The following is a 15,933-nucleotide window of genomic DNA, read 5'->3' on the forward strand; positions in this document are numbered from 1 at the left end:
TATATCTCAAGGTGGATGAAAGAATAAATGGGTATATAAGTGTCTAAATGGATGATTTGTTTTTGAAAAATTGATTGTGTAACTGACTGATTAAGTGTATCATAGTGAATACATGGCTTAGTGAGTAATGTTTAAATATGTAAATATCTGTATCAGTCTCTCACTTTGTGTATAAGTGGCTGAATGGGTTGGTGAGTAGCTACATGGGTGTCTATATAGTTTATTAGTTGGTTTTTTGAGTATCAGTCTGAGTGTCTGCATGGTTCGGTGGGGGTATTACGTAGTGCATAGGTGCATGAATGAGTGACTCACTGTTTGTATGTGTTGAAGACAGCATGTGTGCAGGACTGTATGGGTGGATGAGTGTGTGTATGGGTGTGTTAGTGAGTGAATGACTGTCTCAATAGTGTCTTTATGAGTAACTACATATGTTTTAAACTAGTATATGTGACTATTGGTGTATATAAGTGAGTATATGTGAGAGTGAGAGATTGAAAGAGTTCCTGTATGAATAAGTATGTGTTTCTATAAGTGATTGTTTAAAAGACTAAGTATGTGTAAGTTTCCGTAGAAGTAAGTGTGGTGGTGTGTGTATAACTGTATATGCAAGTAAATGTATGTTTGATTCTTTATTAGCATGAGTGACTATGTGTGTGAGTAACTCTATGGATGAGTGGCATTGTGTAACAGGATGTATAGGTGTATGAGTACATATGATGAGTGAGTACATGTATGAGTGACTGTATAGGACTGTTGGTGAATGAGTGGATGTGTATGTGAAATAACATAGAATGCCTATGCACACGTTAAGAATAAGTACTGTATCCATACAGAAAGTAATGGTAAGAACAGCAGTGAAAACACAAAATACAGAAATCCAAAACGTTTCTTATTTTTTCTCTTGGTTTAATATGATTCCGTTGCCCAGCCAACACGTGGTTCGTCCGGGTGTAAGACCCACGACTTCTTCAGGGCTACAAAAATACACAAGGATATATTGTAGAAAAACACAAAGTATACAGGATGTCTCATGTAATCAAATAGCGTGATAAGCGTCAGACACCGTGACCGACCGCAAGCACCCAAATATCAAAGGAATTTACGTGACAGATCCAAAGTAAGACCCCAAACGCAAAGAGTATGACAAGAAGATTTAAATGTAAGGTTCTGCATTGTACCCATAGAACCCAATTAATTACTTATGGTAAATGAGTACATACAACGTCAATGGGATTGCTTATTGTCATTGAAAAATTACACATAAGACGAAACAAAAGTAGTTAAATATCACTACAGGGAGATATACATGTAAGAAAAATTGAGGATCATAACTTATCAAGACAGTTATGATCCTCAATTTTTCTTACATGTATATCTCCCTGTAGTGATATTTAACTACTTTTGTGTATTTTTGTAGCCCTGAAGAAGTCGTGGGTCTTACACCCGGACGAAACACGTGTTGGCTGGGCAACGGAATCATATTAAACCAAGAGAAAAAATAAGAAACGTTTTGGATTTCTGTATTTTGTGTTTTCACTGCTGTTCTTACCATTACTTTCTGTATGGATAAAGTACTTATTCTTAACGTGTGCATAGGCATTCTATGTTATTTCCTATTTTAGACTCCGGTCTACTGGAGGGGTTCAGGGTTTGTTTTCCCCTCGTCCTATTTGCACCGTTCTACTCTTTAGCTCCAAACTTTGACGTAGACACTGTGGGCGCCATCGCATACCGTAATATCTAAAACCCTGCTCTTGTATTTCTGGATGTGTATGTGGATCTTAGAATTACTGAAGAGGTTGTTGTAACTGGTATTGGTATGTCCATTGTTTTGAAAATTTTAGTCTCTATTTTTGAATGTGTGTATCAAAGGTTATATTAGGGTGAGAGGAGGTCTGCCACTCTATTACAAGGATGATGTCATCAGTGATGTCATCAGTGATGTCATTAGAGATGTCATCAGTGATGTCATGAGTGATGTCACTGACCATGTCATGAGTGATGTAATATGTGACGTCATCAGCAGTGCATTGCCGGCGCGCGAGTTATAGTTAGCTGAACTAACTATAACGGGGGAATTTCAATGGTTTTGTACAAGTGAAAAGTCCAGCTAACGATAACACCCCTGAAACCTATGGTTTTTTCAGTGAATTTCTGAGGTTTTTTAAATGCTAATTCCTAACTATAACGTGCCTGAAACCTATGTTTTTTTTCTGTGAATTTCAAAGGTTTTTTAAATGCTAATTTCTAACTATGCCTACAGAGATAGGACATGTGAAGAAAGAAGAAAAAATGCACAGAAAGAAAAAAAAGAAGTGCAGAAAGAAGCAACAGAAGTCCTCAAAGACAAAGAAAAGTGCAGGAAGAAGGATAACGTGCAGAAAGAACAAAAAGAAGAGCAGAAAGAAGCCTTGTTGCAAAATCATCCTGTACCCTCAACTTTTTCAGACGGATACTGGTGGTAACTGAGTCTGACTAACCAGTCCTAGAGCCAGTGCTATGTTAAAAGACACTTAGAATACAGTGAAAACACCTACATACACTAGGGAACATTATGCGTTGGTGTCCCCCTGTGATTAGCATGACCTCCTCTGTAAGCCCCTAGTATATAATAGGGCAGGGGGATTAAAACTACCTCTTAAAACAGGCCACAGGGCATTTTTGCACACGTTAACTCAGGCCCCGTCCCCTCCCTTCACCACTGTGTAAACACACCCTGTGTCCGTTTTTAGTTGGGAGATTAAGTTCATTTGAATCCTGAGGGTCCCTAGGGTCCAACTAGCCCACTAGGTACCTCCAGTAAGTGCCACAGAGCTGCGTTGCAGAGAGGTGTAAAAAGTGGCACGGCCTGGACCACCTCTCTGCAATGCAGCTCAGTGGCGCTTACTGGAAGCACTTGGTGGGCTAGTTAGCCCCCAGGGGCCCTCAGTATTGAAGGGAAATTATATCCCCAATTTAAAACGTGCCATAGTGCGTGTTTGCACACGTCACCTCAGGCCCCGTCCCCTCCCTTCACCACTGTGTAAACGCGCCCTGTGGCTGTTCTAAGTTGAGAGATTAAGTCCCCTTGAATCCTAAGGGTCCCTAGGGTCAAACTAGACCACTAGGTACCTCCAGTAAGCGCCACAGAGCTGCGTTGCAGAGAGGTGTAAAAAGGTGCTTGGCCTCAGAACACCTGTCTGCAGCGCAGCTCCCTGGTGCATACTGGAGATGCCTGTTGGGCTAGTTGGCCCTCAGGGACCCTCAGTATTGAAGAGGAATTAATTCCCCAACTTACAATTTGCCAGGGGGTGCGTTTGCAGAGTGCTGCAAGGAGGGGGCGTGGCCTCCGGCACGATGCCAGTCTTTTATTTATTTACATTTTTTAAGAAGGGGGGCTGTGTAGTTCCCCTTCTTATTCTAATTTATTGGCCCTGAGGACCCCATCCCCCAGGGCCTGTCTCCTAATTATATTTTTATGACCCCAATCCCCAGGGCCGGCCACTGTTTTTTATTATTTTTAAAAAAGATATATTTATAGACACACCTAGGACATGCTGGACAAACCGTACGTACTTATCACCATGACGATTTGTGTGATATTCATTAAAAGGCGACTATGCATACAATGAATCCACGTGGAATGTATTTACACCACTAGTGAAGCTCTGACATGTCTGATGCCCTACCGTGCCTAATCCCGGTAGACACCCTTTTCGTTTATTTATACAAACATGGGTAGCTATTGACGGGCACATTTAATACACATGCACACCAAGCCATTCAAAGGGGATTCGACAAAAATTCGACCAAAACTATGCAAGAAACCCCCCTCACGGTTAATAAAACACACATCCACTGCCGGATGTGTAATACTTTTTATTTTACTCTCTGGAAAGGGGACGAACATCACTTGAGAGTCACAGCGCGCTCCTGGCAGAGCCCAATGCTGTGTTACACCCACCATTGCCTGCTGAGTGCCACGCACCTCTGTGTTGTATTCCACTAGCTAGTGCATATGCTATGACACTCTCTAGCCCATGTGCACTGTAACAAAACCCCGTGACTATGTCGTGCCACACTTGTCTTCGCACGGGTTATATTGCCCCATCTAACGTGACTTCCTCGATGCCTAACTTATAACGCACAGTGCTATGCCATACATATTACAATCTGGGATCCATATCTTTGTCACAGTGCATATGCAACGTTACACTCCCCTGCACATATTTTATATTACAACTTTAGAGGCTAGTTAGGTTACACAACACTGCCCTGTGCATATTACACTCCAAGGCGCATATCGCATAGCACGCGTTAGTGCCTGTGCTATCTCGCGCTCTCCAATGAATCTATAATTGCGCACAATGTATTGCATATTATATTTCACGCCTGGTTCATCTTATATCACACTTTTTGGTGCATAGTTTATACCAAACACTATATCTAGTTTTCATTTTCAATCGTGCTCTCAGGACTATGTTCTATATAACACTGTGTTCACCTACCCTTTTCACGGGCATTACATTTTGCGATAGAGGGTGGAGGGTCAGGGGTTTTTTCTGCCAAGTGAGCCCGGAGTCACAGTCACAAACGTCCTCTTCTTTCTGAATAAAAGTGAGATTATGCTGCATACTTGTTCATATTTTAAGTAGTTCGCACAGACACGTTTTAAAAACAATAAAGTTCCTAATACCCGCCTTCTCTGAACAGTTAGCTTGCTGCCCCATCCCCCTCCTCCCTATTCACTGTTGTGTGAATCCATGGACTAGCCTCCTCCCTCCTGCCATGCATGGTCTGATGTGCTGCCACTGCCCTTAATGTAGTATGATGTACCAGTCCACTCTCCTGCCCTCCATTGCCCAATTCTATGCCCCATCATTGACCTCCTGCTTAAACTCTGTGCTTAGCTTGCTGCCCCTATTCTCCTTCCCCCTGCCCTCCGATGTCTTTGTGCATGCCCCTGCTCCATGCTTTTTGCCCACCATGTACCATGGACCTGCCACTCCTATCTACTCTGAGTGTTCTGTTGAGCTGCCACTCCCCTCCCACCTGCCTAGCATTGTCAGATGACTGTAACCTGTCCCTGCCACCTCCACCCTGTCTGTCCACATACCATACCCCTATCCTCTTCCTCCTGTCCTACATGGTCCATTGTACTGCCACACCCTTCTGCCCTCCCTGGTCTGTTGTGCTGCAACTGCTCCTCCTGCCTGCCCCATGTGGTCTGTTGTGAGGCCCCTTCCCCTGAACTTTCTTGTCTGTGCACAGGTCCTGACCCTCCCTTCTATCCTCCATCGTCCTTTGTGCATGCCCCTGCACCCTCCTTCTTGCCCATCATAGCCATTGTGCTGCCACTAACCCTCCCACTTGCCATGCATGGTCTTCTGTGCTGCCATGGCCCCTCCCACCTTCCCTGTGTGGTCAGTTAGCTGCCCCTGACCCCCTCCCACCTTCCCTGTGTGTATGCCATCACAGTCTCAGTGCTGCTCTTCATGGTGTGTCTTGCTTCTAGTGCCCATCCTGCCGGACCTCCATGGCTATCTTGCTGCTCCTGCCCTGCCCCCAGCCCTCTGTTTACATGTGCAGACCCCTACTCCCTCCCTCCTGGCTTGTCTGTTCCATTGTAATGCCCCTGATCCGTCCCTCCTGCCCTTTATGGTCTGTTATGCTGCAGCTTTCTCTCCTGTCTGTCCATTATGGTCAGCTAGCTACCATTGCCTCTTGCCCCTCTCTTCTCTGTTGTCCATGTGCATGGTCCTGTCCCCTCCCTCTTGCTTTCTATGGATTGTTGTGCTGCACTCCCGTCCCGCATGCCCTGTGTGGTGTATTGTGCTGCTGCAAAACCCTGATGCCTGCCCTGCAGGGTCAGTTTGGTGCACCTCTCCATGTCCCTCCTTTCCTCTGTTATCCAAGTCCATGTCCCTACCGCATTTCCTTCCATGATCCAATGTACCATACTTGCGAACATTTTGAACTTGGTAAGAGGGAGATTTTGAAAAAAAAACTGGTGTATTGATTTTCCCCTTTGAGTTACATTGAAAAAGAGGAGATTGTAGACAGGAGACAGATCAAATAAAGCCCATTTGAGCTTAAAAACATTGGACGTTTCCTGGCTGAATCGGGTCTGTTGGCATGTATGGTTGTACTACCATTGCCTCTTCCTTCTGCCCACAATGGTCTATTACATTGCCACAGCCTCTCTTGCAAGTCCTGTATTGTTGGTTTGTTGCCCCTGCCCCCTTTCCACTGCCCTCCATAGTCTATTGTGATGCCACAGCCCTTCCTGCCTGCTCAGTGTGGTTAAATTGTTGCCTTAGCACCCTCCTACCTGCCTTCAATTTTCAGAGTCCGTGCCCCTGGCCTCTGCCTCTCAACAGTATCCTAATGAACAACTAGATTGCTAACATTCTATATTTATTAAAAAAGTGTGGAACGCCTGACGTCATCTTGATGTGATCAAAAATGTAATACCTAGAGCATTTCCTTTAGAAATTACATATATGAGAGGGTCTTATTGACATCAAAATTATGGTTAGTGCTCTAAAAGACTAAAATAAGGACATATTTTCTGAGTTTTCAAATAGCGACAAAGCACTTTTAAATTATTTGTTATCTTTATGTTTTTTTATCCAGTTGACCACTTGATTAAATGTTGCACTTAGGGGAGAGGATGTGGTGTTACTTCCAGAACTGCAGACTTTGCAACTGGGGAACCAGTGTAGAGTTTCTGCTTCAGCTCGACATTCTGTGATTCTGGTCAAATCACTTAGTCTCCCCATGTCTACAACCAAAATGAGTTTGTTCTTGTGTGATGTAACCAATGCTCATGTAAAGCACTCCAATACCTGACAAGTCTGCACTATATAACACTGCAAAAACACAAAATAATAAGTGTTTTGCACACTTTTGTCATTGGGCTATATTTGGGCTACATCTGGGTGATTTTGGGCTATATTTGGGCTCTTTTGTCTCCGGTGGCCATCTTGGGAGATTTATTTGTTATGAAGTTTCCTAATTTCCTCATGTACTGCAGTCTCCTCAGTAGGAAATGCTTTCAGTTTTTTACTTTGATTCCATCATGAAGGTATTCAGATATGTCACACATTTGCCATAAATTCTGAATGTTAGCACTCTAGTTGCTTATTAGATCACTGTAGTAAAACTACTGTTCACCATGGAAGTCTGCTGCTGGTATTCAAAGTGCATGTTTCAGTCTGCATGTCAGAATGTTTTAATGAAATAGAAGAGGATTTGAGAAGTCACTCAAAATGTGCCCTCATTTTCTTTCTTCAGCATTAATCATAATTTCTATGACAAAATGAACCCCCTCATTGTGTTCCTTTTTAAATTAAATGTTTTAAGTGTTACCAGTTTATTCCAATCAAGATGGCTTCAGGTGTGCCATACTTTTGTCATAATGAAGACAGTAAGCGCTCTAGTTGTTTTTAAGAACACTCTGGGACATTCTGTCATTGGGCTATACTTGGGCTACATCTGGGTGATATTTGGGCTACATTTGGGCTCTTTTGTCTCTGGTGGCCATCTTGGGAGATTTATTATGTTATGATGTTTCCTAATTTCCTCATTTACTGCAGTCTCCTCAGTAGGAAATACTTTCAGTTTTTTACTTTGATTCCATCAAGAAGGCATTCAGATATGTCACACATTTGCCATAAATTCTGAATGTTAGCACTCTAGTTGCTCATTAGATCACTGTAGTAAAGCTACTGCTCACCAGGGAAAACTGCTGCTGGTATTGAAAGTGCATGTTTCAGTCTGCATATCAGAATTTTTAAATGAAAATGTGCCCTAATTTTCTTTCTTCAGCACTAATCATACTTTCTATGGCAAAATGAACCCCCTCATTGTGTTCCTTTTTCAATTAAGTGAAAACAAGATGGCCGCGCCCGTGAGCAACCGCGTGGGTAAGTTGGTGACCCGCGATCACGCAAAAAATACCACAAACAGGCGGGAAAAAACTTCTGCGTCTTCGCGATATTTCCGGCGTGTTTGCGGAGATTTTTAGCATTTTCGCAATAATTTGCGAAAGTTAATTTCGCAAATTCCGCCCACCCCTAGTGACCAGGCCAAAAGACTGCAATTACATGTCAGACATAGTACACAGATTAGGCATAGATTTACCCCTTTCCTGCTGCTGTCTGGCTCCCTTTCCAGGTCCGGGAAGACCACTGCAAAGATCCGGAGTATGTGGGGGTTCAGGGTCCGGTGTCGGCACCTCCTGCGTGGAGGTGACAGCTTCAGCTGGACTCTAGCTATCCTCCGGGTCCAGCCCCAAAGGTCCTGCCACCTCTTCTGGCAGTTGCAGATCCGACGCTTGTAGACCCCCACCGAACGAACTGCCCGGGCGATGGTCAGCCATAGCTCCTGCTTCTGGTGGGCATCAACCAGTGAGGATGACAAAGTTAAAAGTACATTAGCACTCATGCCCCATATTTGTGCTGTACACATTTGGAGATACATGTCATCATCACAAAGGGAAATGAGTTACACAGGTAGTGCAACCATGGGGAAGGACAAATCACCTGCATGTCTGACATGTTAACAATCCCTGGGTAGTTTAAGCTTGCACTAATGCACTTTAGCTGCAGAACACCTGTTCATTACATGTCCCTACACACTTTGAGTGATGAAAGTAGTCATTGAGAATGCTTGCCACTGGTGTACACACTGCTAGTACAGCTAGTCAGACAACATGCATAATTAGGAAGGCAGTGGGCTGCACACTCACCTGCTCCCCTGGTTTCCCATACAGCTTGCTGTACTGTGGAAGGAGCCCGTCCAGCAGGGCCTGGTTCTCCTCCTCAGTGAAGGCTGGGGCCCTCTCCAGAGTACGTGCCATAGCAGGAGCCAGAGGATGCAGAGACAGCAGCAGTGGTAGCAGGGATGTGGTCCAGTAGCATGTAGTGCAGGCAAGTGAGCTCCCTGGGGGCCAGCCAGCCTTATGGCAGAGGCAGAATCTATGCCATGTGTCCCAAGTGATAGGTCCAACACGGTTGCATTCTATGAATCTGGCCAATCCATGGAAATGTACGACTCGTACACGCCTTCCGCATCATTCAAATCTTCACCTTCATGAAACACTTGAAATTGCAACATTGTTGTAGGCATCCAACTGATTTTCCAGCACACAACTCGTACAAGTTTTGAATCCGCATCCATCTCCATGACAGTCCAGAGCCAATGGGTGCAACTGACTGTACAATGCGTATTTTGAAAATACACATGCACCTGTCTCCATACAATTCAATGGCCAAGGTGTACGCCTGTCTTGGACCATGCCTGCCCGACACGTATGCATGATAGTCACCCGCGTTGGACCTCATTGCAGTCAATAGCAAAGCGTGCGCACAGCTCGTCATGAACCGTGCAATGCGTACGCATGGTCACCCCCATCGGACCTTATTGCAGTCAATGGCAAAGCGTACGCGCGGCTCGGTCATGAACCGTGCAATGCGCACGCATTGTCACCCGCGTCGGACCTCATTGCAGTCAATGGCAAAGCGTACGTACGGCTCGGTCATGAACCGTGCAATGCGTACGCATTGTCACCCGCGTCAGACCTCATTGCAGTCAATGGCAAAGTGTACGCACTGCTCGGTCATGAACCGTGCAATGCGCACTCATTGTCACCCGCGTCGGACCTCATTGGTGTGACTATTCGACGGATTCAACACGCAATTACTTGCCAGGGATACCTGTGCACACCTACCACACTACAGCATTGGCCACACAGTGTCCCATGGCATGTAAGGCTGCATTCCCTGGGTGTTTGGGGGGGCACATTTGGTTTGTTGGGTGGCAGTTTTGTGCAGCCACTCACAGGCTTTGCATGTGTACATCGGGGCAGAATCCTTTGTGTGTCGTGCACATTACCACTGTGATGTGCAAATGTACAGTAATGGGCATGAGTCACGGACACAGTTTCATGTTGGATATGTTTGGGCCATGTCACATACGTCCTGGGGGTGATGGCATGTACGTCACAGTGAGACCTGTAGCCACAATACTGATGTGCACCCACAGTCTGTGTGCATGTTGTGTCTCAGATGTGTCTGATCAAATGTGCCCAATGGGTGACAGTCTCCACATCCATGTGGTATATGCATCAACCTTGATGGTGTGTGTGTGTGTCTAAGAGACGTACATGTAGGGCCTGCAGGGACAACAGTGGCCACTACCTGTGGGACTCATGCTTGCCTTGTGGTCTGTACGTGATACGCTATGTCCATGCCAGTGTCGATTTGGAAATACAGGGACCCTGGGTTTCTTCATGGCAAAGATCTGTGATGCCTGGGAGACATCAGGCCTCACATGTCACTGTGGTGCATGTTTGTAACGTTACAGCAGTACATAGGTCGGGTGACACAGCCAGATGATTGGCCATTGTGCTACATGGGACTCATGTGGACATGTGGAATTGAGATGTGAGGTGATGGTCATGTAGGTGACATATGTGTCCATGCCCAACAGCACCCACCTCAGTACATTGTGTAATGTCATCATCTATCATGTGATATTGAGCCTGGTCATGGCCACATGGGTGGATGAACTGACAATCTTCCTTTGTTTATCTCTGTTCTGTAGGGCACCAGCTGTCCATCGACCGTTCCCAGACCTTGCAACCATGCAGGAACGCGACTGCATCCGATGGTACTGCTTCACCAGGCCACTGATTGAGGAGTTGGCGGAGCAGTTGGCACCACATCTGCTACCTGGCCGGACATACCCTACAGCACTGTCCACGTCATCTGCTATATTGGCCCAACATGAATCCTCCATGTCATGTGGGTGAGTTGTTTGCGATTGGACAAGGTGAACGGGTTGTGCATAAAGAACATTGTCCAGGACAGATTTAGAGGCCCTGGGGGATGTGCTGGGACATCTGCATCTCACATGTCCTTCTTCGGACGACCCCTTTTCTTCCTGGGGGGGATCCTCAGGTGCAGGCCTCTGCGGTGCAGGGGACTCTCCGCCAGAGTCCTCCTTCCTCCCTGTGGGGCTGGCAGATGGTGTTGCAACAGATGTTGTGGCCACACAGGGAGGAGTGAAAAGATTTGTGTTGATCTGGCGGAGGCATTGGAGTATGTCACGATGCACCGCAGTAAGGTTATCCCACTTGGCCTCCATGCGGGAATAGTGGGCAGCCTGCTCCTGTTGCATGTCCTTAAGGATCCCCACTACCTGGCCAAATCCTCCGGTGCTATCCTGTTACACATCTATGATGCGTGCCAGTTGGAGGTCATCATGCAGTCCAGACCCCTCTGCAAGGCGCGCCCTGTGCCTCCCACCCCTCCTAGCACCCCTATCCACACGGGCAGGACCAGCGGCGGAACACACAAGTGACACTGGGACCCCTTGGGTGGTGTTGCTGGTGGTGTTTGCTGTAGCTTCTGGGGAGTCCTGTGTCCCTGTGCTGTGGGTGTTCAGTGGCCTTGCTCTGTCCGTGTTGGCGGGGGTGCCCTGTCGGTGTCCAGATGCTGGCGGCGTGGGTACAGGGGGTGCAGATGTTGATGCTGCTGGTGCTGCATGATGAATCACACCGGAGGGGCCAGGTTGGTCCTCGTCATCCGAAGAGGACAGAGACAGAGTCAAACCAGAAAGCTCAGTGTCCACCAGAGTCTGGGCCTGGGAATCCTCTTCATTTGGTGCTGGGTCCCCAGCACCACCTGTGTTTGGAAGAGAAACACAATGTGAGTTATGTTTCTACAAGCATCAATGGTTCACAAGCAGAACATTTTCTACTGTACGAACAGATGCCTGCCTGTACATTGCTTTTTTCCAGGTTGTCACAGACTGAGTTTGAGATTGTTGTTGCCCATTTCCCAGCAGGGCCTTGTGCTCCCCACAACAGAGCCCAGTGTCAAACATCTCGTCAGTCCCTTCCCACTCCCTGTGAGGCAAGCATGGTTCAGTGTATGCTTGCTGGCCAATGTGGGTGGGTGTGGATTGTCTGTGGCTGCGACTCCCATCATGCTCTTGGCTACACCCCCCTTCCCAGCATGCCAATACTGCCTCGCTCTTGACTCTGCTTTCTTGTGAGGGGGTGTGACTGCAATGGCAAGATGGCTGACTGTGAAGTCCTGGTGTTTTTTGTAGCCCAGTTTCCAGCATGGCCTTGTGCTCCTGACAACAGAGCCCAGTGTCAGACATCTTGTCAGTCCCTTCCCACTCCCTGTGAGGCGAGCATGGTTCAGTGTATGCTTGCTGGGCCATGTGGTTGGGTGTAGATTGTCTGTGACTGCGACTCCCATCATACTCTTGGCTACACCCCCCTTCCCAGCATGCCCATACCTCTTCCCTCTTGACTCTGCTTCCCAGTGAGGGGGTGTGACAGCAATGGCAAGATGGCTGACTGTGAAATCCTGTTGTTTGTTTGGCTACAAGTCCAAAGAGAGGCCCTGTGCTTCACACAGCTGCACCCAGTACAGGGTGTCTTTTGATGATGTTTCACAGAGGTGTGGGTCAATGCATTCTACCCGGTGAGTTGTGTGGAGTTTGTGTTGAGGGGGGTGTGTGTCTCCACATGCTGATAAGTATGGTCAGAGCTGTCAGTCCTCCTTCCCACCCGGCCAGACATCCCACCATGAAACGTGCTTCCATTGTAGGGCGTGCAAGTTGTCTTTCAGGATGTCAGTCAGTGGTGTCCTGCTTCTGATTTGCGCACATGCCCTAGCAGGGCCTTGTGCTCCCCACAGCAGGACCCAGTGTCAGCCATCTTGTAAGTCATTTTCCACTCCCTGTGATGTGGGCATGTTTCAGTGAGGTCTTGATGGGCCACTTTTGAGGGGGAGTATTATCTGTGACTACAAACCCCATCATGCTTTTGGATACACTCACTTCACCTGCATCCCCACAATTCCTTGCTGTCAGTCAGCTGCACAGTGAGGTAGTGTGTTTGTGGTGGCAAACTGTCTGGCAGGGTCTATTTGGCTTTGTGCCACTGCCTTGCTCTATTTGTTTGTAGGTTGGTGCATGTCATGACACAGTTCCAAATCACTATGGGATGGCAGGTTTTGTGTTTGTCTGACTGGCATACACATCTTGGGTTGATTATCTAATGGTTACTGTTGCTTTGCTTGCGGTGCATGGATTCACTGTCCCCTTGCCACACAATCTTGGGCATGTTGTTTGTGTACTCACCAGGCTCTGGTATGTCTGTTAGCCCATGGACGCTCTCTGGTGGTAGGATGTCCCGCACCTTCTCCTCCCAGGTCCTGAAGTAGACTGGTTTGGCAGGAGGACCACCGCCGGTGGACTGACTCAGGGCGTGATCTTTTTCGATGAGTTTCTTGACCCTCCTGCGCACGTCATACCACCTGTTCTGGATATCATCCTTTGTGCGCCTTGCTGGTGCTTGAGCGTTCACCTTGTCCACAATCCTCACCCACATCTTGGTTTTCTGTGACATGGGGATCCTTTGGACCAATGTACCAAGCAAATGTGGCTCTACTCTGATGATCTCATCTACCAGAACTTCTAACTCACTATTTGTGAACTTTGGATTCTTCTTTGGGGGCTTGGTGATGGGTGGTGGTGGTGAGGGATGTGTGTGTGAGGGTGCAAGTGAGGGTGGGTTGGTGTTGGTTTTGATGGCTGTATGTGTGTGTGATGTTGGAAGAGGTACTGATGGTGTGTGAGTTGTGTGATGGGTGAGTTGTGAGTGTGTCTGTGGTTGCTGTGTAATGGTGTTTGCTGCTGGCTGTGTCTCCTGTTTACAAGGGATGATGGTAGTGATTGTAGTCCTTTATATATTTGGAGTTGTGGGTGTGTCTTTGGCCCAAGTTTTTTTTATTTGGTATTTATTGGCTTTGTCATTGCTTGTTTGGTCCTTTTTTTGTCTTTTTTTCCTTTGGCTTTTGTAGGCATGAAGGAGACGTTCTTCTGGCCGAGGCGGACACTGATATTGTCTCGTGTAGGCTTCTCTGGGTCATTCACGCTGCCTATCTTCTGTGTTTCATTTGCATCGGTCGCGAAGGTCTCTATTGCTTGTGGGCCCGGTTTTCTGTGCGTGTCGGTCGTGCTGCTTGGTCTCCGTGCAAGTCGGTCTGGGTTTCCACGCATTGCATCGTACTGCGCGGATCGGACATCGCGGGTACGGGTCGGTCCGGTTCATTCCGGGTTCATGTCGGTCGGTGAAAATCGCATCGGTTTTCCGGCCTGATCGCTATTTTCCCTACGGCTCGGTCGTATGGATTGTATTCCGTATGTGTCGGTTGTAATTCACGCATGTTGCATCGTACTGCACGGGTCGGTCGGTATCCGGTCCGGGTCCCTGTCGGTCGGTTCGTTTTGCGGCCGGAATCAGAATCTGCCCCACAGTAGCAAATGTAGACCACAGGAATAGCACATAATACTATTCAAAGTGTAGCTGCACAAGGGCCACAACAGTAAACAATAAAATGGAGAATGTAACTGAGCAGAATCACTCAATAACTATGGTTGTTAACGAAAATATCAGTTACATTGCCATTCAACACACACTAGCCAAAATTCTCTGGTTTACCAACACTTGCCTGTAGTGTGTGTCTCAATGATGTGCCTGTGCATCCGGTGCAGGTACTTCATTTTCTTCTCCTTGGCTGACAATGGTTATACTTCCATAGAATGCAGATGGGATTACAATTTGTTTGTCTTCTGCCTCTTTTAAGCAGTTCTTTGTGGGCATTAATTATTTAGTTACCAATCCTGGGAATTTGATTTCATGTCAAATTTGAATGTGTAATTCTATAAAAACTCGACAAATAACATGGCTATGATTACTTCCTATTATATCTCCTCTCCTCTTTAGAGCTCATCTTATTTAAGCAAGTCTGGGATGTGATTCATTGGCTTACAAGGTCATTCCATATTGGATTCTCACTCAGGATCCACCTGGTGCTTCTTTTTTCCTGCTCCTTCTGCTGTTCCTGTTACCATTCTTGGTGCATTTGCCTAAACGACCAGAGGTGATTCTTTTCTCCGTTTTTTCCTGGAAACTACACATTTTCCCGTCTGTATTTCTTTCACTCTCCAGCTTTAGTGTTAGCTTATCAAGTCAAAAAGTCCTTTATTTGGCTTTTTCATAACCATAAAGCTAAATAAAGTATACTTTATTGCTTACTAAAAAATTCAATATACAAAAGTTAAAAGTAGTGATCCTTCCAATAAAATAATTCATGTTGAATTTACAATATTTAACTTGATTCAAGTAAATTCATTTCATTTAAAATAAACTGGCCCTTTATGTGACCCTTTGGCCAAAATGAGTCTGCTTTTCGGAGGAGATTGCTAGTTCGTATAAAAAGTTTGACTCCTCGACAGGTTAAGATGTTAACGTGCTTGCCTACAGGTGCGAATATTTAGTTCATTAAAAATTGATTCAAGGAGTGTCCTTCTTATGTCCTTGACTATGGGGCACATGCACATCAAGTGGCTTATAGATCCATTATCATATCCACATAGGCGACAGTTTGCATTGTGATTTTTTCCTTTTCATGACGGTAGCAAGTCTTTGTGTGATCTTCCCCAATACTGGATGGAACTCCTTTTTAACTCTAAATGAAAGTGTGCTGATAAATAGGCTTGTGGTTTAAGATATGAAAAGGAGTTTATTACTGTCCATGCATGGCTTCGTTTAGCCAGAATATTTTTGTCTTCCTGGAAGGACATTTTCCGTACAGTCACGTTGCAGACCCTATTTAAAGCTGCCTTGTCCATTTTGCTGTTCCATACCTCTTGGATACTTAATTTCCCTATGGCTTTTCTCAAGTATTCATTCAACTCATGTATTTGTTAAATTCTGGTCCAGCTGGGCCTTAATTTCTGCCCAGCATAAGCTGTTCAGTGATCTAGTTTCGGAGGAACGGAACTTCCAACATAGTTTCATAAAGGTATTCATTGTTTTATATTTTTGGATCCAAACTCAAAATTCTAAACAGATCTGTGCAGGGG

This window comes from Triturus cristatus, chromosome 8 (assembly GCF_964204655.1).
Source record: "Triturus cristatus chromosome 8, aTriCri1.1, whole genome shotgun sequence".
Classification (NCBI taxonomy): Eukaryota; Metazoa; Chordata; class Amphibia; order Caudata; family Salamandridae; genus Triturus; species Triturus cristatus.